General features: G+C 54.4%; 1 protein-coding gene across 1 annotated transcript in view; it reads right to left on the bottom strand.

The window, feature by feature from the left end:
* Positions 1–24,368, bottom strand: part of DACRYDRAFT_21795 (uncharacterized protein) — a 79,325-nt gene that overhangs the window by 10,069 nt on the left and 44,888 nt on the right. The window contains exons 10-12 of the mRNA XM_040772551.1: positions 21,776–21,789; positions 19,927–20,010; positions 945–1,009 (exon numbers count right to left, since the gene is read on the bottom strand). The gene's annotated coding sequence lies outside the window, so the exon portion shown is untranslated. The remainder of the gene's footprint in view (positions 1–944; positions 1,010–19,926; positions 20,011–21,775; positions 21,790–24,368) is intronic.

The following is a 24,368-nucleotide window of genomic DNA, read 5'->3' as shown; positions in this document are numbered from 1 at the left end:
GGATGTGTTGGGAGCATTAGTGGGAGTAGGAGTAAGTGTAAATAGTTGGTAATGATTCGCTGGATAACTGTAGTTGGACAAATGGAAGTGGAAGTGGAAGTGGAAGTGGTGGTGATAGTGGTGGTCGTTGATCAAAGGAAGAATTGAAGATTTCGCTGGTGATATGGCGGACGTCGAATGGATGGAAATGGGCGCACATGGAGGGGCAATGCAGTTTAGCTTCAGTTGTTCTATGGGAAACTGTTGTTTATCATCAATATCATCAAGGAAATAAGTGTAATTATTTATAGTGTATACGTATGTACATTCAGTAATTATAATCAATTGTCATAATTCAAACTAATCACATATCTAGTCATCAACAATGTCATACAACCTCCCACTCTCATCATCTCATTTCCATCCACCACCTCGAGCAAACAGCACCATGTCCCCCCCAGCACCCCCCCTACCTCCAGAACTCCTCCTCACCTTCCCCTCACCTCACGTCCTCCTCCTAACCCTCAACCGGCCAAAACAGCTCAACGCCATCACCCCATCCATGCACGCTGGTATCGAGCGGCTCATGGACTGGTTTGAGCAGGAAATGGACCTTTGGTGCGTACTTCTCGTATGCTTGATAATCATCTCATCGCATCATGTTGTCTCCCGTACTCCTAACCACGTACAGGGTACTCATAATAACCGGCACCTCCCGCTCCTTTTGTGCAGGTCAAGACCTCAAGCTCTGGCTCTCAGACCGCACAACAGCGCCCCCACCCTCCCAATCCCCGAACGGGTTCGCAGGCCTCTCGAGGAGGAAGTCGGTCAAGCCTTGGATTGCTGCTGTGAATGGACTTGCGATGGGAGGGGGGATGGAGCTTCTTGTGCGTGTTTTCCTGTTTTCCTGTTTTCCTGCTTTTGTATCGTACACCTAAGGCGCAAGGTGGAAGGTGGAAGGTACAATGAAGCACAAACGCTGACGCTGGATTGCACTAGATGAACTGCGACCTCATCGTCGCCAGTCAAGACGCGACGTTCGCTCTGCCCGAAGTGACTCGCGGGGTTGTCGCTTCCCAGGGAGGGATCCCAAGGCTCTTATCGACCGCTGGGTATCAAGTGTGTTCCTTTCATCTTATCCGACTTTGCCCTCTGACATCTGCTCTCTGCCCTCTGAATCGTGCTCTCGAATTGTACGCCCCCCCAGATGGCAGCAGAGATGCTCCTCCTAGGTCAACCGATGCCCGCCCCCCAAGCCCTGCGGTACAACTTCCTAACCGCGCTCGTCCCCCCCAGCGAGCTACTCCCAACCGCGCTCTCCCTCGCACAGCAAATCGTCTCCAACTCCCCCGACGCAGTCTGGAGCACCAAGCTCGCCCTTGTGGAGGCGAGGGAGGAGATGGGCATGGAACGTGCGGTTTGTGCCTGGGAGGGGAGGGAGAGGGGGGGCGGGGTGATGAGGAGCTGGAATTTGGAAGAGGGGTTGAGGGCGTTTTCTGAGGTGAGCTGCGTGCGTGGCTGGAAAGGGAGGGGGGCTTACGAGGGTGTAGAAACGAAAGCCGGTGTGGAGGAACCCTGCGCCTCTGGCTAACGAGAAGGAGAAGGAAAAGGCGAAGCTCTAACCCCGCCCCCGCCCCTGCTCCTCCCCATCCCTTGGTGTAAGGTCATCCACCCACTCCCCGAGCAAATCCACGTCATACACCACCACCCTGCCAAACAAGTCCGAGCTTTTTGGGAATTCGAGTCTGACCGTACGCGTGCGTGTGACCGTGCCCGTGCCCGTGCCGTCCACCTTCCCTATCCTCATCCTCCCCTCTTCCCCCTCCTCTCCCCCTCCTTCCTTCTCTTCCCCTCCTTTGTACACCGTAGCAGGAAAATCAAACGTTTGCCGAAAATTGTTATCTTGAGGAAAGAACGTTGCTAGTACTATTGATCCCCCTACGGCCCCTCCGGGCTCTCCGGGTTGGGGAGAAGTGAGCACCATAGATGTGGGGACGAACCCGCCTTGGAATGTGATCGAGAGTTGCTTGAGCACCGCCGGTTGGGGGAGGGTGAAGGAGATCCATTGCGGTGAACCCTGTGTTGGGTTTAGAACACCAGCCAAGGTGACTGCCCAACCGCCTAGCTAACCAGGCAGCTATCTAAGCAGGGAGGTAGGAAAGACGCACCTTCCCACTCGCCCAGCACGTATCTGTATTCCGGTCCAAGATATGCTTGCGATGAGAATGCCGGTCGAGGGTTGACGATACCCTTTAGTTCACTAGTCAGCTGGAGGAAAGAGGGGAGGAAGGACGAACTTGATAGGTATGTTGGGTGATAGAAGGGATATCATTTGTGTGGTATCGAGTGGGTGAGAAGTAGACGTTGGGGTGTGTTGAGAGTGGTAGGAGTGAAGGGAGAGGAGATGAGAGTGCGAGTCACCCGTTGACGATAGGCGCTCATTACCGGGAGCAAAATTTCCACTCAATGCAAACTAAAAGTTGTTCGACCTTACAAGTTTAAGAGCAGCATTCCCATCCACATGCACGTGAGAAATTGTTTGCAGCGGTGTAGTATGCATTAGGAGTAGTGAATGCCACTAAGCTACAGATCCACCACCACCCACTGGTTGATCGCCGCCCGCCAGCGCACCCCCAACAGACCCTCTCAACAGGCCTGTCCAACACTAAGGCCTAACACTCGAATTTTATGACAGAGTCACCCCCCCGCCGGTCGTTAGCTGCGCCTGGCGTTCCTTCGCTATCCGGTTCGTGTATGCCCGGGAGACGACGGTGACTGTCCCAATTTATTGAGTCATGCACGTATGGGAGGTGAAAGTACGTACAGGCTTCCATGTATCGCTCCATGCATGAGCCGAGGCACCTCTATGAACAGTATTAGGAAACTCAGGAATTCAGAGCTTGTTCATGGAAAACACACCTCTTCTGTACTGCTCAAGGACGTCCCCGGCCTCGTAACGCACTTCTCAAAGCAGTTATCGGTGATTTTCTATCCGCAAGACTCAGCAAATCCAACATCCAAAGTATAGGATACAACATACGTTAATCAGCGTCTGCGCGCTTTGTAGTGCCACCTGGTTACGCACACTCTCCATAAGTGCCTGTTTCTTCGCTTCCTTATCTGCTGGATGTCAGTCTCGCTCCTCGTCCTCCTCCTGCAGAGGCCGACTCACCAGCCGGGGAACCGGACAACGCTCCTCGCAGAAAGTCGGACATTTTTGAGCCTCGGTGCTTAGAGCCGAGTTGGGTGTCCTGTGCAGTTGTGGGAAGGGACAAGCTGGATTTTGGGATCAAGCGCTTTGAGGGTCTTCAAGTTGTGCACGCGAGCCGAATGCCGAGCGCTGAGGACGACGTTGACCAGGGTCCGATCGTCTGCAACGGACGACGACGACGACGATGACTGCGACGGCCTCTATGCAATCATCCAGAAGGTCATTGCTTGATGAATTGTTGCTTGATGCTCGATTCTCGCTGTCTATGTTGGGCTTAATACAATGCGATAGACTATTTGACTTGGGTTTTCTGTGCTGCTATGGGATGTCCTGTCGACCTGGCCCGTCCAAGTCCTTAGGCTACTGGCGCAAATCCATCGCCTCTCCGAGACAAGCAGCTTACGGCACTCCACATACGCACTGTAATCCAGGAGCCTCGTCCATTCTCCTGATACGAAAAGGAGATCCTGGACATATCGGGCTTCTGGGGAGTTTACATATCCCATCCCACGGTTGAGCAGTATCATCTCGATCACAACGTGCTTGGCTAATCCTCAGGTCGGGGCTACATGACTCTGAGGAACAATACATTTCATCTTTCTCCGGCGGCCGTTGCCAACCCCGATCACGCCGATCCTCTGGCCACAGACCAACCTTTTCCTCCAGCATCGCTTCGCAACTTCTCGCTCACGCGTCTTACGAAAGTGCGGTTCGGAACGTGAGCTATCCTAATACTCATGAAGTGAACTACTGGAATGTGGTCAACTCTTATCCCGGGTTGCCAACTGATGGTCTGCAATCTCCGCAGCGAGCTTCTGCACTCTGTTCTGGCACCCGCATGCCGCCTCCTCACCTGCTGCAGATATACCGAAGTACGTCACGACACTCTCACTGTCTTCGTTTTCCGCAGACTCGGGTCTGTATCCAAGGGCTTGGCCCGACTGCAGCAAGTTATCTGATATCATGTCAGCTGTCGCTAGCTGTTGCTATCGTGTTTCGCCGTCGCTGCCGGATATGCGGATATGCGTCTGCCAAATCTCGGGCGCCGTAAACGAGAACAAAACACAAGTCTTTCCTTCTGACCTTCTTCTGGAGCATGTTCGTTGCAACTGTAGCTGTCTTGGCTACTAAAAATATGAATAAAGATATCAGTGTCTGTTGGGTCGTTTTCTGCTGCCCTGGGACCTCCAACTCGTCAGCTCGGTATTCGAGAATCCAGTCGCTGACAAGCAAGAGACGAAGAATGGTACATCATCTTGGCTTCTTCTTCTTAATTCTGGTCACTGCCATTACTCTCACGACCGCAATCGTCATTAGTCCCAGAGACAACACGCTCAATTTCTTCTATTCCAGGTATGCCGATCCCCGAACAAACCGCCCAACAAGTTGCTGACCTTCCTTAGGCAACCCCCCCCAAAGCTCGCTTGTATCCCTTTGAGCGCAATAGTGATCCCCTCGTCCTCTAACAGCCGTGTCCGTCGCTCGCCCACCGCCGACTGTACAACATCGTGCGGCGACGGCTTCCGGTTCTCTGCTGAAGCTCTCAGTGGACTAGAGTGTATTTGTAGTAACAACCCTGATGAGTCTAGAGTTGTACTTCATAGCCGAGGAGGCTCTTGTCCGAAGGGGATGGCGCCGGTTTACGAACCGTTCGTGTTCGGAGTCGAGTATGGTGAAGAAGTTGACTGATCGTTATTGATAGGAAGAGCCTACTACCGTCCTCAAAAGCACTGATCACCTTACGAAGAGGTCCAGGCAAAACACCAGCATCTGGTTCTGTGGACGGCAGCACACGGTCCTCCTGAATGGAATCTTGGCGATTGTGGTTCCAAGTAAGCCAATCCTGCGCTGATTCTCATGAGACTTATCTCCGTAAGTAGCTTCACATATAGCTCATGAGGACTGGATCCGTTACGGCATTCGCGGAACTTTCCCCTACCCGATTGTTGGTAGCACACTTTCCCCCACTCATGTCAACGCTTCTCGCCTTTGGGACAGCACTGTCAAAGCCGACGAGTCTGCTCATACGTACCCGTTCCGCTTGTTTCAATTCCTGCAAACCGGATGCTGGACAGCAGCCCCCAGCCACTGATCTAATTCAGCTCATTTCCCAACGACAGCCGGTATTGTAACCTCGTGCACAAGATCAGCACGTGTCGGCACACAGGATGCACAGGGCGACAGGTCTAAACTGTGTGGCTTTTCCTGCTTCCCTCCCCCAAAGCAACGTGCATGACTGGACCCATGAAAAGTCGGTTGCGGAGGAAGCACGACATCTCCGGCAATGACGTCCTGCAATTTCACTTCGGTGACTGTATTGGACACGACACAACATCATCATCCCCACCAGTGCTCTTTGCGGGAATCAACGGCGCCAACAACCCCCATCACCCCGGAGACGGCGAACAGATGTGTCAAGAGCGCCCTAGCCACCTGCACGCGACCCCGATGTTTCGCAGTGCCACTCACACTCCCACGATGCCACTAGCGCCCGGGAGCAGCACTGGAAGTCCACAAGCCCGCTAGAGAACCTGACTGTGCCAACATCTGGACCAATTGATGATTCCACGAATTTAGCTTCGTGGATCTAGGCACTAACGGCATTCATATACGCCATCGTGCTCCACGCTTTCTGTCGATAGACGTGGATTGGGGCCAAAGTGGTGGATTATGTCGGTGTTTAGAGCGGCTGCAACAGGTGTTCACGCCTGCTTTCTTGTGTTTACAGAAAAAAATAATTTGTCCGAGACATGATCTGTTCCAACGTTCTCTCGAGAGATGTCTTCTTTCGGGACGGTGCAAGCCTTCTCATTCTTGAAAATTCCCGTTAAATGATGCTCCTCCATTCAGTCGTCTCCTCCGCTGGTGGGGATGTTGCTTCTTTGCTTTATTCCGCGATTATGATTCGCGGACCGGGGCTTCGGATGCCAAAAAAACACGCTCAGAAGGGTCCACCATCAATCAGGTCGAATGGTCCATCTCTGTCGTTCATATCCTCCATGGGCGAGTCTGACTATCACTAACAAGAGCCGACCGATATGTGCTCAACCAAAGGCGCGATGTCGAATCAATCAACCGCTTACGAATCTAAACGATCCGTATATACCGTCCCGATTATCGCGATCCGCTCTGTCCCCGCTCTACCGTCCCCGTTCAACCAAATTCGTCCGTTGTTTCCGACGCTGATGGATGGAGCACATTGCTTTGTAACCCTTCTAGCATTTCGATTGTGGATGACATCGTGTATTCCATGCTGTCAGACGGTATCCCAAACCGGGGGAGCGGATTACCCTTGCTCAAAGCCCAGTAAAGGCGCCCTCCAACTTCATCGCTAACCGCCATGTCCTCGCTCGATTCCGCTCCAGCAGAGTCCTACGAAACTCGATACGTATCGCAGCAGGAGCTGGTGAGGGATTCGACCCTCATGCAGGAGGTTGTTGGGATAGCGAATGATGCGTTTGAGAAGTTTTATTCCCACGTGCGCCAGTGTTCTGCCAGCTTCCTCTGCGCTCGTGCTTATGGCAGCTAAGTTGTTTATGACCCCCACCCAGAAGCGGTTACAGCATACGAAGGAACTTCTGGAGGAGGTCGGACCAGGAGGGGGTCTGATAATTATTCGGTCGACTGCCCAATTGGGACCCATCTTCGCTCTCGCCATTGTCAAGCCATACACCGCCGCGCTAGGGCTGCCGTCACTTCCACCGCCAATCATTCCTTCCCCACGCAGGGCTGGCTATAGCTGTTTGAGCATGACGAACGTCCGGTTCAAGAACCCGAGGCTATTCTACGTATTGCATGATTCGATTGACCGGTATGGCCGACAACAAGGATGGGAACGCATGATTTGCCTCATCGGAGAGGGAGCTAGACTCGAGCAGGCGATGATGAAGTTGGGATATAGGGTCATGGAAGCTAAGACGATGCCGGCGGGATATTTGGGCTGGAAAGAGGAAAATACATGGACGTGGCTAGTCAAGGACCTCGTTGTTGATGGGAAATTCGTTGTATCTGCGCGCCTCTGAGCGGAATTCATATCGCCCTACCACGTTATCCGATGTGATCATTTTACCTTACTTGTTTATTTAATTATTTGGCCAGAAGTTCCGGGCACTGCTCGGGTTTATCCCTGCGCATTTCGGTGCCGACGACGACCATGTTTGCTCCCGGGTCACCGAAACCTTTCTGTTGCTTTCTTCTGCTTCTTCACCCTTGTCGCCATCTAAGATGCTTTGATGCGTTGGCACCGCCAAAAGGCAAGGCGAGGAAGCGATGTATACTAAAGCGACACTAAAGCTGCCTATACTTCACAGGCTCGGAACACTGCACAGGTCACCTGCTTATCCTGTGGCTCCTTGCGATGCCTCCACGTCTTGATCGGTTACATCCATTCAGCAGCCGCATCCTCTACTGCATTCTACTCGCACTGGGAACTCGGGTGGTGCTTGGCTCGACTATTACGGCTGTTGTCTCTCTACAGCAACTCGGATTTGATGGATTCACTGATGTTCTAGCGTGATGGTCTCGTGCCAACACCGCATCCAACCCTGGATGGTCCGTAGCAACGTCTGCCGGTTCAGAATTCGCTTTGCAATGCCCAAACTGCCAAACTGGACCATTCTGCTTGGATACGACCTTGCTCGCAGCAACTTTGACCCGCCTTTCCCTTGCCTCATGGAGCGTTGTCATCTCCTCTTACTCAATCAACCTTCCCTTTCCTGTCTCTGAGTCGCTCCGTTGAAGCGAAACCACGAAAAAGGGCAATCCCTCGCAGCACAATATATTCACGAGCTCCTAGAACAAATATTATCACCGGTTATCAGCCGCGCCACGTCATCATACCGTGTTCGACGGAATGCCGCCGCTACTCTCTAGTTGACGGCATATTCTGATCGGGCCTATGTTCCATTCATCGCACTTGATCTGCCATGAGAGGTCGTTCCTGGCCCTGGAAAGATACCAGAGATCCCGAAGTTCTTCGCGGGAACTCAAATGACTACTGGATGGATCAGGCGCTTATTACGTCGATAACATTCCTAACACGTAATTTGTGGGACACGGTCTGTGGTCCTCTCCTCTCTGTTCGCTGCCTCTCCGGTCGTCTTTCGAACGGACATCTTTCTCCACGCCCCGCATCTGTACTGCAGCTCGCTGGACCGGTGCTCCGGTCGTCAACGGCATAGTCCGAAACGCCTTGGGCCGGTCTGAGACTCTCAAAAGCTTGGGCGTTGTCCAGTCATAACCATCTGATACACGCCATCGCCCCTCATCGGTGCCATTCCCGAACCTCTGTGGGCTTCAGGGTGTCTACCGACAATGCCTGCACGTGAACTCACCCGATAGCTTTCCGTTGCTGCAGTTCACGGGTCGGCCTGCCTTAGCCCGAACTTCCGCTAAGGGCGGCAAATACTTGAGGGTGCACTCCGGGTACGCTGCCGAAGGATATACGTTTGGTCTCCCCCTACCGCAAATCGCGACCGTGAACAGGTCCATCACCAAAGACCGTGCCACTTTCTACCTTCCTGTCCGGTGCCTCCTCTCTCGCCCTTCACAGAACCGGTGCGTCTGACTGCTCGCATGGAACATACGATCAAGCTAGAGGTTCTGTCTGAATCACCCGTCGTTAGCAATTCCGAGCAACTGACATCGCACACAGTCACCCATCGATGAAAGCCCGACTGGAGGGCTCAATATCCGCCGCGACGGTCGTATAAATGGTGGTCGTTTGGAACGCGACATGTTCGACTTAAAGCCACACCATCGAGATCGCAGCGTCACTCCACACGGTACACAACTTCAAAACATGTCTGGACAGCACCCGCGTCAGCCCGGTCAAAATATCCCATTTCCATACGGGGACCCGAGGTCCAACCCTAACTTCCCATATCCCCCCGGCGTCAGTCCCCAGCAATATCAGCAATATCAACAGCAGTATCTACCGCAGCAACAGCAGTATCAGCAAGCCCAAGGGTACCACCCGCAGGGTGCCGGTTATGGTCAGTACATTCAGCAGCAGGGGATACCTCTCAATCAGGCCTATTCAACTCCCATCACAGGATACGGATACCCAGCAACTACACCCGCGGTCAACGCTCCATATGGCCAGACATATGTGGGACAACCTCAGGCGCAACAGATGTACTACCAACAGACGATGAATCCTGGAGTCGGTCCTGGTAGTTACTACACTGGTGGCCAAGGACAATACCCAGCTCCCCAGCCTCAGGCTCGCGTTAGCCATACCTACCCTTCGGCTTCCCAAGCACAATACGATACCGAACAATCCTCCGGTGGATCACATTCATCGCCTCATTCTTCGGAGGGTTCCGGCTCAGGCGATCCAGCACTCGACGCCAAACGTCTTCGGAATACCGTTTCTGCTCGTCGTGGCAGAGCTCGCAAGCTCGAAGAGCTGGAGACACTTCAGTCTCAGGTCACTACCTTGAGGTCTCATGTCAATCGCATGGAGGCGGAAAAGAATCAGCTCGAACAGGACGTGATGTCTACCCAGGCTGCAGTGGCTGCGCAGCGGGGTCGGATTATGGAGCAGATGAGAGAGTTGAACGAAGAATAATGAAGTTCTGGAACAGGTGGGCAGTGACCGTAGGGGCTGAAAAATGCCAGCTGGCTGGTTTCATTGTCAGGTTTCACCGGACATTCCTTATTTAGAGTTTCTATTTTCGGCCTTGATCCGTTCCGTTCTCGTATTTACTTGTGTATGCCCAGAGTTTGCACGAACATGGATAATATTGGTTATTAACAATGATATTTACGCTGATGGTTGCCATACAGTCAGGAACGCAATGTTAACCATATCTAGGACTGACGCCGAAAAATAAAAAGGGCGTGATGTCACAGGCACAAGGGTTTGTTAGTGACAGTGCTTTCGGCAATGTTGATATGTTTCATATCTTCGTACTATGTCTCCTCCTTGTCCTCTTCTTTCCGACCACTGATGGGCACTGTTCTATCTTTCGTGCATACTCCTCTGCCTGCGATATTTGATCAATTGTGGTGCTGGCATAGAATCTGTTCTTGATACGCCTTTGGACATATCACTAACGGCCGCATATCGGGCCAACGCGAATGGCACTTGCCGTTAACACGTGAGCACCAACGGACGCGCTGTCTGTGACAAGCCACCCAAGCCGCAAACGCGACGCGTAGGTATTCCACCTATATGTCCTGCTCGATGGTGTGGTGCTTCGACTACATACCGTCATGCAGCAACCTACGAGCTTGCTCTGGCGACTAGGTGGGGAGCATACAGCACGCTCCGCTGGTATAAAGTTCGGTCTGTTTGTTTGTTTAGATGTGAAATCCCGTCCCGGCGATCATCAGCATCTCGCCTCCGGCAGTCCCTGTTTGGATCTTAGGTAATACTCGATCTGCCCACTATGGTGTCACTCCTTTCTACCCTTGCTCTCCTTTCCTTGGCCGCTCCTTCCCAAGCTTCTGATCCAGGTGCGGATGTTCGCTTTTTATCATTGAGGTTCGTACCCCAAACTCGGCTCCGAAAATATTGATTTGATGATTGTGAAAACAGGCAATCTACTCATTTCCTCGGCTGTGCTCCTCTTGCCGCTGTTCTTCCTAGCGTTGCCGCACCCCCCCGAAAACGCCAGTCTGATGCCTCGACCTGTGTTGCTACCTGCACTGCAGGCGGCTACCAATATTCTGCCACGGCCAACGGCGGATTAACCTGCATCTGTAGCAACACTCTCGATGCTACCCAACTCGTTCCAGTGGACGCAAATGGAAACTGTCCCTCCGGAACGGCCGAGATTATCGATAAGTATGTGCATGTCTTCTGCGTGCCGCACTTGCGCTAATTCGCTTCAGTGGTATTCTCGGAAGTGCAACTGCATCCCCAACCACCGTCTTACCCAGCACGACTGCAAGTGCTTCAGACAGTCTCTCTTTCAGTATTCCCAGCATTTCCCTCTCCATCCCTACAGACCTTTCGACCTCGGGGTCCGCGTCGCCTACCTCCGCCCCTGGCTCCGGGGGCTCCGGCGACATCTTCTCGACACTCGAATCCATTCTCAGCTCCGTGAGCACCGAATTGGTCGGGACGAACCCGATCCCCACCTCGGGCGTAGCAGCCTCTATCTTCTCCGAGGTCGACTCTATCGTCAGCTCCATCAGTACCGCAGCGGTCGGTGCGCTCGAGACTGCCGCACCCGGCTCTGGCTCCGGTTCCGGTTCCGATAATAGTGGCCTGCTCGGAGGTCTGCTGGGTGGGTTGACCGGTGGGCAACCTATTATCGGTGACGGCGGTATCATCCCCATCCACGCACCTATCACCGTGGACGTCGGTGGTATTCCTGCTTTGAGCAATGTCGAGACCGGCACGGCGTCCGGCGCAGCACCCACCGGCACAACCTCAGGATCTGGCTCGGGCAACGGCGGCCTGCTGGGCGGTCTGTTGGGCGACCTCACCGGTGGCGAACCTATTATCGGTGATGGCGGTATTATCCCCATCCACGCACCCTTGACAGTCGACGTCGCAGGCATCCCCGTCCTGAGCAATGTGGAAACTGCAAGTCCTGGTTCCGGCTCAGGCGTGGGGTCCGGTGCCGCACCCACCAGCACGGCGACAAGCACTGCCGGATCCGGTTCAGGTACTGGGCCAGGCAACGGTTCTGGATCCGATAATGGCGGGCTGCTTGGAGGTCTCCTTGGTGGATTGACCGGCGGAGAGCCTATCATCGGCGACGGGGGTATCATCCCCGTCCACGCACCCGTGACCATCGACGTGGCCGGCATTCCAGTCCTGAGCAACCTCGCCCCCACGGCGACTGCCAACCCCAGTTCCGGCTCCGGCTCTGGCTCCGACTCGGGGGGAGACAACATCTTCACGACACTCGAATCCCTCCTCAGCTCCGTAAGCACCCAAGTGCTCGGCACGGCCCCACTGCCAACTTCCGGGCCAGCAGCATCCATCCTCTCCGAAGTAGAGTCAATCATCAGTTCCCTGAGCACCGAGGCCGCTGGTGCGCTCCCTACCGCCGGCATCGGCTCCGGCTCCGGCTCCGGCTCTGCGAGCGGGCTCCTTGATGGGCTCCTTGGTGGGCTCCTAGGCGGGCAGCCGCTTATCGCCCAAGGAGGGCTGATCAACATCCCCGTCCCTCTAACAGTAGACGTTGGCGGCATCCCCGTGCTGAGCAACCTCGGCGCGCCCACTGCCAGCTCCCTTTCCACCACATCCGTGATTCCCCCCGACACCTCCTCCCCCTCCCCCACTTCCACTTCCACTTCCTCCCCCTCGTCCGCAGCCTCCCCCAGCGCTACCCTCACTCCGGTGAAATACGACTACGCCCCCTTAGGCTGCTATACCGACCCGCTAGACCCAACGCTCCACTCTCTGTCCAACTACAGCACCGGCCCAATACAGAGCATGACAGTCGAGCTCTGTATCTACGTCTGTGCGCGTCGGTCTTTCCCTCTCGCAGGGCTAGAGGGGGGGGATACGTGCCTCTGCGCTGATGGGACATACAACGGCGGGCACCCGGATCCGCTCGGACCGTGCGATACCCCTTGTGCGGGCAATGCGAGCGAGACGTGTGGTGGAGAGAGGGTGTTTAACCTTTTTGCGAACGTACTGATTTTGGAAACGTTCTTCCAGCAGGTGCCGGAGGCGAAGTGGGCGATGATGGGGAGGTCGTGGCCGAGGATTGTAAGGAGGTGGATGTAGCTCCGGGCGGGGAGCGGGGAGCGGGGAGCGGGGAGCGGGGAGCGCTGGTGAGCGAGTCTGGGGCTGGTGTGCTGGTGTGCTTTGTGCTTCTGTGCTGTACTTTTTGGTTATGGGTATATGGTATATGGTCTAATGGGACTAGTGTGTTACCATCCGCCCATCCGCTGTAAGCCCCAGTCAGCTGCACTGGCGTGACCCCCTGCACTACGAACAGAAGGGACAGAAGGGACAGAAGGGGCAGAAGGACATATGCATATGCATAACAACCCTAACTTAAGCTCGAGGGAGCAGGCAGGGAGTGTCATTCCTAGGGATTGTCACATGTACAGATGCCAACGACCCCAGGGAGCAGAGAATAGGCCTAGGCTACATAGACAGATATGCTGTAACGCGACGTGCACTGCAGACTGCAGAGTGCGGACTGCGGACTCAGGCTGTGGCTCGACACAGTCACGCTACATATACTTCTAAGATCGACAGCTGCAGGTGTCTGTAAGATATACCTAAGAAGTTCGTGTTTTCAATCTTCGATCTTCTCACATACAGCATTGCTCTGTGGCTGCACAACGCAGGTGTCGGGGTTCTTCTGCAGAACCTGAATGACATTCCCCTCCACGCGACGCTGACGCTCTGCAACCTTTGCGCGCCAGCGTGCCTGCTTCTCAGCCCTTGCTCTCTCGCTCCGTTTGGGCCGTTTCCGATGTGGGGTCGGAGGTGAGGTTTCTGGGCCGCAGACTGGTGGGAGGCAGCGTCCTGGGGCCTGGGGGTGCTGGGGTGATAGAGCATGGTGCCGGGCTGGGAGGGGTGCGAATGGCAGTGAACGGGCAGGCCCAGGGAGTGCACTATTGTGCACTCTGTCGAACTTGCTGCACTGCTGCCTAACCAGGGCAGCAGTGGAGGAGCCACGTGGGCTCCAGGCAAGCTTGGGGCAACGGTGGGACGACACCACGGTGCTCCGTAACTCTTTCTTATAACTATAAGATCGACGGCAGCTGTATACAACGAACAAGAAACGTCAGTTAGTGTTTTTAGTTAGTGTATACAACGGACAAAAAAGTCTGGGGAACATGACCTGTACAGTGTAGACATAAGAAAAAGACGAAAAGACAGGAACGGAAGGTACTGTGGGAAATGTACGTCCAATATATGTACTGTCTCCCTCACACGTTCTCCAAAGTCTGGACTCTGCGACTCTGAGCAGGAACTGGGCTGTCCCAGAGTGCGTACCCGAGCGCTGGATAACTTGAACAACTCGAAGCGGTTGAAGCAGATGAAGTGGACGTTGTTCTCCTTCCGACCACTCCTTCCGCCTCCCAACTCCAACTCCCAACTCCCGACTCCAACTGCCGGCTCTCAACTCCCAATTGCCCTCCAACTCCCTCCCAACCCCCCAACTGCACAAACCCCTCCCCTCCCGCCTGTCCTCCAACCCCCTCACACAGGTGGCGCCCCCGCAGGCTAAAAACCCAACAAAATCCCTCAGCATCCCTCCCTCCCCATTACAGAAAAAAAAACCACTCACAGGCTGATACCCCCCCTGGTACGTCTTCGGCGGGAACTGGGTGTTGTCATACGGTGGTGGCGCTCCTCCGTTCCCTCCCTCGTTCCCGTTCGCCCCGTTCCCACCTTGGGGGGAAGTCCGGTTGCCGAGCTCCATCTGCCCTTGATTCTGGTTATTCCTCCAGTAGTTCCAGCCTTGTTGCGGTTGCGGTTGCGACTGGGGGTAATATCCCCCCTGCCCAGCCTGCTGCCCCTGCTGCTGTTGTTGTAGATAAGCAGCATTCATCGCCCTCACCCTCCTCCTTCTCGCCAGCCCACAACAAAGAAAGAAAAGGATAACAAGCACTGCGATGCCTATCCCTATTCCTACGCGTGCGCCGTACGGAAGGTAGTTGGAGCACTGGTATTGACCGAAGGAGTCGTAGTAGCAGTTGTAGTAGGCGTGTGCGGGTGTGAGGAGGAGGAAGAGGGAGAGGAGGGGAAGGAGGGGGAGCATGGTGTGCGTGTTGCGTGAGGTGGATGTATGCGCTCTGTGGTGGTGGTGATGGTGGTTTGAAAGTAAGAGTTGCGCAGTCTAATCCTAGCCTATCCCGTTCTTGTCCCCCTCCGCACCTCGCCAAGCCATCCTCTCACGCGTTCACATCCGCCGAACCCTTTGGTGTAATCCCGGAGGCTGTGTAGCACGTGATTCTGTGGAGGTAACGTCATGATCACCTGATTCTTGTCCTGTAGATAGATTAAATAATTGTACTCGTTGCTAATTGATCAGGGTATGATACTGTTGCATCCACTAGTGCTCCAAGGCAATATGTTCTTACAGCATCCACATCCGCACCATAACCACCTGTAAACACAAGACCGGTCTTCCAGCACTCGCAGAATCTTCAGCACAAAAAAAGCTGAAACAAAACGAACAAAGATGATTCCTATCCTACACACCAACAAGAGCAAAAGTCTACACGCACGCAGGACCAGTCCCGCACTCCCGCAGCCCGCAGTTAGCGGAACCTACTCTCCTCCTGAACAACGATCCTCGGCGTCCCCTGTTGTCTCCACACATCCCCCCCCATGCCCCCCATCCCCATCCCCTCGTTCCCGCGGTCGTTCCCAGGTTCATACAGCCTCTTCTCCTCCCATTTCTCTTCTCGCGCGCTGTTGAGCGGGACGTCACGCATCACCCCGCTCCTGGGGGTTTGCTCGGGTATGGTACTTGCGTAGGGTCCTAGGGGGGGAGAAGGGGGAGGGTGGAGGGGGACTTGTGCTCCCTGGGAATTGGAGTTGGAGTTGGGGTTGGCACTGGCGGTCGAACTGTTGCCGTTGGGGTTGGGGTTGGTGGGGGGAGGACCATAACTCGGCATCCAAGGGTAGACTCCTCCCTGTACCTGGTGCATAACTACCACCTGCCCCTGCTGGCCCGCAAGTCCCAGTCCAACTCCTGGTTGTCCCGGCAAAGGCGACACCTGAAACACATGAGACGGCGCGACCCATACTTCTTCTACGTGCTCCTCTCTTGCGGGGCGGGAGAACCAGGCGACTAGGAATATGAGCGCTAGGACTAGGAGGAGGAGGGTTAGGCCGATGCCGAAACCTGTGGACCAGGGGATGGGGGGGCAGGTGTAGCTGCCGGTTCTGGGAGCGTGCGAGCGGGAGCGAGCACGAGTGGGCGAGCGGGCGAGGGAGGGGGAGAGCGTGAGCAAAAATCAGCAACAGCATACTCTGAAAATAAGGGACGCACGAATCGACAATACAGTTCCTCCCGTACCAGAAAGCGGCCGCAGGTCTAGGGAGGCTGAAGAGGAGTGTAGTTGTGAACAGGAGGGCCCGGCCAGCGGGCTGATGTGTGCTTGTGCGTGTGGGGGTGGACATCGTTGTCGTTATCGTTTTCGTGGTTGTGGCCGTTATTGTGCTGGTTATGGTCGTGGTTGTGCTGGTTATGAGGGAAGTGGGAGCGCCCGCGCTTGTAGATAGATAGAAGGTCGACGCCCGCGTCTTAGCACAAGGGAAAGCAAAAGCAAAAGTAAAGGGAGGGAACAAGACTACCTGACAGTGAGAGAGCCACCAGGACTTATAGCTCATAGCTTGAAGGGGACGTTTCACCCTCTGTTACAGCTGTGACCTGTTACTTGTCGTGTGCATCGGTTTGCTGACGCCGGCGAGGCGGTGAGGCGTTTCCGTTTCACCCCTCCTACTCCTATAGGTGAGACGATTGCTAGATGTTACAGTTACAGTGATTATATTCGGGGGCGGGATTGGGGGCGGGCATGGGAATAGGAAGGGGAATAGAGTGGACTGTAGTGGTATAAATTAAAGCAATTGCAAGAGTCGTGAGGCTACGTCATGAGAGCAGAGAGCGGTGGGTTCGGCCCGCTGTTAGCCGATTCCGATCCCTCTCCTCTTCTCTCCCACTCGTATCACTCGACCAGCATTCGTCAATCCAGTAAATATAACTATAAATACTTAACCTTCCTATCACAAAATGCACTCTTCAGTCACCCAATACCTGCGAGCATAGGTCCACCATATCGATACTGTAGTACATTGCACAGCCCTCCGTTCAACCGCAACTCTTTGATCTCCCCGCTCTACCTTGTTTGAACTCTCCCATGGCTGTCCTCCCATCTACCTCAGGTCAACCAGCCCAACCAGCCCCTCAAAGTTTATCTTCAGAGCCTAAGGCGCCATCTTCCCACCCCACCCCACCCCAAACCGACCCAGATGGCTGGCTCGCTGGCTCGCTGGCGCAGGTGCCTTTTGAGCAAGGCTTCCTGATCCATTGGGAAGTGTGCACTGCTTCTGGTCTTCTCTGGCGCTAAAGAGATGGGATGGGATATTTATACTCTTTCTCGACCTCTCGAATGTCTGGGGTTTTTGGCCAACGGCTTCCTTCTAGAGGGGATACTGCACTCTTAGTTGTCTGCTCCCCGTGTCTGTCTCTGTCTGTCTGTCTCTCTACCGCTCAGCCTGCAGACCGCCTTCCCGGAGTACATCTTACCCAAACAGCGCGGACAAGCTCCTTCCCGCACTCCAAGCCGCTCACTAGATCCCCCAGTGCAGAAGTCCTCAACACCAACGGTCGATGCTGATCCTTTCCCTCCCCTCCTTCCCCTCCCTCTTCCCCTCCCTCTCCTCCCTCTTTCTCGCCCCCACCCCCACCCCCTCCCACTCCCCCCAGAGCCAATGCACCACCTTCAACTTCACCTCCCCCCTCGCTTCGCTACACAAATCAACCTACTACCCCGCTAACACCCCGCTCGACCTCCACTCTTCCTCCGGCAGGGTAAACGCTTCCCATTTCCCAGCTTTCTGTAGGCTGGAGTTCGATCTTCTCCCCAGTGTCACTCCCGCGCCCACTCCCGCGCCCACCGCATTCTCCAGTTCCAGCACCACTGAAACAGGGGGAAAAACAGAACTCTGGCTCCCAGACCCTTCCGCCTGGTCCGGCAAGCTCCTCTCATTCGGCAACGCAGGCTGGAGCGGCGGCGGTCCGTCCCCCTCCCCCTTCCCTTGCTCGAGGCTAACAAAACTAAACACAAAACTAGTGAGCTACGGGGATTTGGCGTACGTTTCCCTCCTTGCTGGACATGTGGGGCAGAGCACGAACGGAGGGCATGAGTCGAACAGCTCTTCGGGACGGTGGGCGCTGGATCGGCCTGTACGTACATGCACATTTACATATACATGCACATGTGCGCCCGCGCCTCGGGGAGTCCGGGCTGACACAGTGGTAGGACCTGACAACCGATTTTGGGGGAAGGACGTTGCACACCAGTGTTCTCCTTGCCAAAGCGGTCACCAAATCGTACTATGCTTCTGATTCTGAAGCGAAGAGCTACTATCTGGGCTGTTCGACAGGAGGGAGGGAAGGGTGAGTCCTGCACCTGCACCTGAGGAGCAGAGGGTGACTGACGGTAACAGGCTGAAAGCGGTACAGGACTATCCGGAGGACTTTGACGGCGTTGTATGACTTCCCTTTTCTTTTGATGATCTGAGTCTGTGCTGACAGAAGTACGCAGGCCGTTGGCTCACCTGCAAATTGGCTGTAAGCTCCCCCCTTACTCCTCTAATCACCCTGACGCACTGGCACACTGGCCCTTGATTGACGCCATACATACTGTAGATCCCATATGCACCCTTGGTCGCTCTACCTCCAGCTCCAAGTACTGCCCCAGAACTCGCCACAGTGGATCTCCCCTGCTCTGTGGAGCACGATCCACGACCTCGCCCTGGAGCAGTGTGATGCTCTCGACGGAGTACGGGACGGGATCATCAACGATCCGCGCGCATGCGAGTGAGCGGTTCCCCTTTGGCTTCGGCTTCGACTTTCCATGTGACGTGACGGTGACGCTGATGAACACGTAGGTTCAAGCCAGAGGAGAACTCCTGCCCGCCCGGTCATGACTCCTCCCAGGAAAACAGTACCACGCTCGTCTATGACGGAATTAGGAATATAAACGTTTCTACTAGTTGGAGCTGCAAGGAACCCATGCCTCAAAGGCACTGGGGCGCTAAGGATTGACCACATCATATTATTACTTGAACCACGAAACCTCGAGTAGCCGTTATTTAACAACCCGAATAAATACAATGAGATCCCAGAGTCCATATATACTGCTATACCCGTTACCGTTACCGCCATAAGTCTTATCTGTGCAATTGGAATCGGTCTGATATACTGCGTTGATGTTGCGCGTGAAATTGGGGAATCTATGGCAATCTTGGTATTGTGCGCTTTATTCAACTTCACACTTTAGCGGCGGGGCTCTTGGCTGTGCAGGGTTAGCTGGTTGTCGAAACACGAACGGAAAAGTAACTCACTTGAAATATCCCGGGGGTGGGAATGCAGTACCCGTGAAGCCTTGCGTAATTTGGCCTTGGCCACTACCAGAATATCAGCTGCCTGTTGTGTGATAACGGCGACAATGTACATACCGTCCCATCGGGGGTTGGTCACGGCCGGTCTGTCCGGGCGGCCCGTTATACGGCATTCCAGGAGGAAGTTGGCCGCCAGGTCCTACGCCATACTGCGGCTGCCTCTGTTGCTGCTGTGGTGCCTGCTGCGCTTGTTGTTGCTGCGGCCACCTTATGACTATGTAAGGGAAAATAGGAGGCATTAACCGTTTTACTCACTGTCCCTGCTGCTGAGGCCCGGAATACCCTTGATGCCCGTAGTTTGGACCAGGAGACTGATAGTATCCACCTGGAGAGAGGGAGCCCCCTGAGGATGATGACTCATAAGCATATCCATAATTGGATTGGGTACCCATGTTCGCGCCGCTCTGCAAGGCACGGTCAAAATAACCATGCGGTTAGATGGAGGTACTTACCTGGTGGTAATACCCTTGTTGATATTGTCCTTCCATACGGTGCTGAGGGCGGCGCATATCCTTCCCGTCGAAACGGCACTAGAAGGGATAAGTGATATCCCCTGGGTCTACGGCGTTCTCATACCTCGATTTCTGACTTCGCGCATTGGGAGCATCCCGTGACACCTATTTGTCCATTGCAACGAACTTTCCTGTTAGATCGTTGCTATCAGCTCTCCTGCCAGCCATGGAGCAAAAGCACAAACCTGTTTCGGCAACCGTCGCAAGCCTGGGTGGCGTGAGTTACGGAACGACCTTCATCCCTGGGCTGCTGCCTTCCCGAGCGGGTGCTCGCCTGTCCGGAAGAGGACGAAGTGCTGCTGGTGGGGCTATTGCTAGATGCCATTATCAATGGTGAGATGGGCTAGGGGATTTGAGTGGCGGGGCTTTGTTCCGTGGGATCTGAGTGTTTTTCTGGATTGACGGTGTAGACAGGGCTCCAAGCCGCGGGGATATATACCAAAGAGCGGGTTTGTCTTGGTCTCGTTCAGACAGTCATCACGTCTCATCAGCTTATTGCATGAAAAGGGGATGACAAAGGGGATATCCGGATTCCGTCCACCGGGATCATGCTGTGACCATCCCCCACAGCCGAACCTCATCAGTCCCCGTTGGATGACAAGATTGCTCTCTACCAAGGACCACGTACTCAATTTCTGATTTTTTCAGGAGACTCAATTGAATGACCGAAGGCAGAAACCAGGATAGAACGGACCCCGTAGCGCACGGCGGACAAGAATGCTGTCCGCCAGAATACCTGCGTGGCGGCGTGTCTTTTGGGTGTGTCCCATCAATGCGCCCTCGGGTAAGGACAAGTAAGGTGCCACGAGCGATGGCCGATGTGAAACGTCGAAGGGAGTCAGTTAACGACCCCTCCTCTTGTGGGAGGGGCGGGGCACTGCTCGAGGTGGTTCCCGGAATAAGAGATGCAGAGCCGGATTCTTACACTTAACCGCACTCCCGTGAGCGCACAAGTGGCGCCGAAAGGATCCATACACTCTTGACTGTTTGGTTCGCTTGTCCACAGTTGTCGGCCGATTCAGGACACGTCATCGCCTTAAGGAGCAGCTGGGTTGTCCTAGAAGGACGAGTCATGTGAAATCCCTTGTCAAAGTCATCAAAACGATGTCTAGAGAGACCGTAGAGAGTGCTGGAACGTCCTCATGTGGCGTCAAGCTGACTCGAGCTGACCAGACCAGTTCAGTCCCACACAGCAATTCCGAGATCTTGACACGCTAGGATTCGGCAGGTATTGACAGGCATTGAGTCCCATACCGTTCTGCCGCTTCCACCGCAAGATAGACGCATGAGGCAGTATCTGATCCCTGGAGAGTAGACCACAAAGTTGCAGACACAGAATTCAGTCACTCAAGGAGCGAATAGCAAAGTGTAGGGACGAGGAGAGAGAAGCGCGAAAAAGGATCCGTGTGGCATGGCACCGCATCCAAAAGAACCCAAATCCGGTTCGATCATTGTAAGACAAACGGCCACCATCATTTGCTGAATATTGTCGAGTGCTATGTCCACTACACACAAGTGTATCCTGAGAGGATCTGATCTCTAGGAGCCACATGCTACTGTATGATTCGTGATGTTCTTCTGGCTCAAAATCAGTCGTCTCCCAAGGATTGGGAGGTTTAAGCGCCCAAATCCTGGTTTACGTTAACTGCCACGATTCGTGATGGAAACCCGCAAACCCCGTACCTGAGACCCTGGTCCGTCGCTATGGGCATCTCAACCTTCTCTATTTTAAGCCTCTCGATTGTCCTGTACACGGTGCACGGCCGTGCTTGGGCTAGTGGCTAGCTCAGTATGCCATGCCTGCTCACCCTCACACCTGTACAATGCTATTATTGTCAAAAGTGCGTTGATGTCGTGATGTGCCTGAACGTTCTTACAAGGATGATCAGTTATACAATGCCTGCTGCCGATATGGTGGATGCAAGTGGCTGTATATGTCCAACGTGGTCGAGACGTATCGCATCGTTATCCCGGATGGGATGCGCCCAGAACCCATCACGATCATCATATCCCTGTCTTCCCTATTCGAAGGCACATTCGACCTATGTTCCCACAAGTCATGTGGGTTCTTAGGGAACACAACGTAACATATCCCGGGTGCCGCTCGGAGGCGGGTTTGACACTTCCGATGTCGGCTTTACACGTCTTCTCTTTTCCCTTACGCCCAGATGAGCGTTCCTGTTACCAAATATGGCACAAGGAGGAGACCACCAGACACGTAATCCGCAGTTCCGCGATGATCAGTACTGAAAGGTATTCCCAGACGCCCGAAGCTCGCTTCCATCCGTTGCAGCCGTCAAGCTCAAGCCCCGCAGCTTGATGGAAGGGATGTGCTTCCCCTTGATGGACGCGTTTAAAAATCAACAGTATTAAATCCTAGAGAGGTCCGGGAAACCCCAAGAAGGCGCTGGATATAGTGTGCGATTGCTCGGGATGCTGCGAGTTGCTGCTGCTCAGCGGATACTGCGACTGTCTGCGCGGCACCTCTAAGACTTGGAACGGAAGTTCCGGTATAACAATCGTACGTTGCGGGGCTCATTAACTGCGGATCGAAGAAAATACCTCGCCTGGATGAGTCGAGGAACGGGTTCCTTGAATGAATGAGATAGGCAGGTCGTCCCCTCACATGATTTGCTTAGCGATGTTGATTCCTTCCAGTATGTCAGAGATGCTCTCCTCCAACGGGATTACCAGTTATGCATCAAGGAATAACGAACAATATATTGAGAAGCTACTGGTATTCCTGCAGAATTAGGAATTTGCTGTGGAGGCACTTCTGTTGATGATGTTTCTGATGACTCACGCATGCCAATAATGATGGCCTCACGACTGTGCATGGAGTCTCCGCCGATCCTTTTCTCCTCTCAACAACACGCAAACTCAAGTCTACGTCAGAGCCGATTCTACTCGCGGGGATCTGATGTGATTCTGAGCGTTTCCTCCTTCTCATGAGTCATACCACGCTAAGGCTGACCCACACCCACGTGCTGAACTCGCGGGACACGACAGCGTGATGGATGCATGCGGATAGTCTGTGGCGGTTCGTGTCGGTATGGATTGCGGAATACTCTTTGCAAAGATAATGTCGCCACTGCTCGGCCCAAAAACGTGTTCACCGACGACGCCTCCGGGATAATGGCACGAAGCTGAGGAGCATGACGTCGTCCATCAATCATTCTCTTCACGGATTATGGTGTCGGCAAGAATAGGAGGGACGGCGCTGTGTTGCCTCCTTCATCACCTTGCAAGCACCGACCCACATTTTCGGACTTTCGCAGGCAACACTGGAGGCTCTGCACCACGGAGTACGGGATTGCAGAAGTGCATTCAATCTACTGTCGGTGGTGTTGTCAACATGCCCGCTATTTTTGTACTAAAAAGTGACCACTCCGCGGCCTTTGGACTGAAGATGAAAGCATCAGCGTCGCAGGACGAGTGTAAGCTACCATCAGTGGAGGGTTGGCAATGTCGAACCAGCCACATCATGAACTCAATGGGCACATTCCCGATTAGACTCTTCCACAAGGCTCCTGAATAACGGCGTGGAGCCACTTGATCCGATGGATCCAGGAGAAGGAAGCGGGTCGATATTCACGGACAAGGCACGACCGTCGTATTTCCAGCGAGGAAAAGACAAGGAGGTCGAACGGATGGAGCGCAAGGACGTAAGAGATCCGAGTAACCGAAGCAGGACATTGTTCCTCTTTGGTTGCGCACTGAAACGCTCGAAATTGCACCTTGCGTACGTGGGTACCACCCTTTGACATGTATATGTGTTTGGTTGTTCAATTTCGCATATTCCATCAGGTTACGAAACGAGTGTTATTGCGGCGAGCGCAGAGCGCTATCTATCTAACGAGCAAGTGATAGGAATCGTGTCAATCATAAGGGTCGTGAATATCTATCAAGTTCGTCAGAGGAAAACAAGCAGCAGCATCGTTCAGGGCGTCGGACCAGCAACGACGTTGATGAGAGGAGCGGCAGACCGGAAGGTGATAGGGATGGGCTGGCCAGGGGTGGTGCCTAGCTGAGTCTCCTCAATGATAAGGTTGTATTTTCCCGTCGGCCCGCCGTATGCGATCGGAATCTGGAACAGGGCATCGACCGCGCTGTTGCTGTTCGGCGCCAGGCCCTTAGCGAGAGAGACGATATCGTTGCTATCAGCCTCGAGCTGGAGCGAGATCTCGATGTGGTGTGTCTTGACGTGGGTCACACCCTGGGAGTTGGTGTACGGCTGATCGACGCCTTGGTACACCACGTGGCCGAGCCCGACGGTGTTGTCCCAGACAGCGTTACCCTGCGGCAGCTGGAGAGTGCCCGAAGGGCCGGGCGCGTCACGCTTCGCGTTCTGGCTCTGAGAAGGGGTGGGTCCAGCGACAACGTTGATCAACGGTGCTGCGGAGCGGAAGGTGATGGCGATAGGCTGGCCGGGGGTGGTACCGAGTTGGGTCTCTTCGATGACGAGGTAGCACTCGCCCGTCGGGCCACCGTACCCGATGGGGACCTGGAATTGGACGTCGATGATGTTATTGGAGTTGGGAGCTAGGCCTTTGGCGATAGGGATAAAGTAGTTGCTGTCGGCTGCGAGCTGCAGGGAGAC

Source organism: Dacryopinax primogenitus (assembly GCF_000292625.1).
Source record: "Dacryopinax primogenitus strain DJM-731 SS1 chromosome Unknown DACRYscaffold_7, whole genome shotgun sequence".
NCBI classification, from domain to species: domain Eukaryota; kingdom Fungi; phylum Basidiomycota; class Dacrymycetes; order Dacrymycetales; family Dacrymycetaceae; genus Dacryopinax; species Dacryopinax primogenitus.
Note: the sequence above shows the minus strand (reverse complement) of the source record. Positions and strands in the feature narration are given on the sequence as shown.